The 962-nt window shown below is 46.4% G+C and overlaps 1 non-coding gene across 1 annotated transcript; it reads right to left on the bottom strand.

Annotated features, from left to right (window-relative positions):
• Positions 1-367: 367 nt before the first annotated feature.
• On the bottom strand, positions 368-440 carry TRNAG-GCC (transfer RNA glycine (anticodon GCC)). The gene has a single exon. It is a non-coding gene; the product is annotated as a tRNA-Gly (tRNA).
• Between the last annotated feature and the right edge of the window lie 522 nt (positions 441-962).

Below are 962 nucleotides of genomic sequence, written 5' to 3' on the forward strand. Positions count from 1 at the left end.
CAGATAATTGGTAAAAATAAAAAAATAAATTCAGTTTATTTGCCTCAATAGCTTAAAATTTTTTTTAAACTTAAAGTCTTGGTTTAAAGACTATAATTGACATGGAGTTGCTTATTTATGGGGTACATACTCTGTGGTAGACAGGGCAGTGGATACAATTCAATAAGACATAGTCCTTTCTTGGAGGAACCTGTGGTCCAGTCCAATGGGCAGCATACATGAGCATCTGTTATTTAAGAGGTTAGCAAGAGCTTCTAAAGAAGTCATAGGTAAATGAAGTCCAGGGAGACTGTGGACTTCATTTATTTATAATATTTGTTTATTTGTTTGGCTAAGCTGTGTCTTAGTTGCAGCATGTGGGGCCTAGTTCCCTGACCAGGGATCGAACCTGGGCCCCCTGCATTGGCAACACAGAATCTTAGCCACTGGACCACCAGGGAAGTCCCAGGCTGTGGACTTGAATCCACTGAGCACATAATTGTTGAATGTCCCCCATATGCCAGGCTCAGAGTGGGCTCCAGGGGTAAGGTATTGAGAGAAGGGGCTGCTGCTGCTGCTAAGTCACTTCAGTCGTGTCCGACTCTGTGCAACCCCATAGACAGCAGCCCACCAGGCTTCCCCGTCCCTGGGATTCTCCAGGCAAGAACACTGGAGTGGGTTGCCGTTTCCTTCTCCAGTGCATGAAAGTGAAAAGTGAAAGGGAAGTCGCTCAGTCGTGTCCGACTCTTAGCGACCCCATGGACTGCAGCCCACCAGGCTCCTCCGCCCATGGGATTTTCCAAGCAAGAGTACTGGAGTTGGTGCCATTGCCTTCTCCAGAGAGAAGGGGCAGGTATATAAATAATCACAAGATGGGCCAGTATTTGCTGTAATAGAGGTTTACATCCAATGTTCTGAAGAAGTAGCTCCACTGAGATTTCTGGGAATCAAGGGAGGCTGCTCATAGGAGGTGACCATCAATC

Source organism: Ovis aries, chromosome 22 (genome assembly GCF_016772045.2).
Source record: "Ovis aries strain OAR_USU_Benz2616 breed Rambouillet chromosome 22, ARS-UI_Ramb_v3.0, whole genome shotgun sequence".
NCBI classification, from domain to species: domain Eukaryota; kingdom Metazoa; phylum Chordata; class Mammalia; order Artiodactyla; family Bovidae; genus Ovis; species Ovis aries.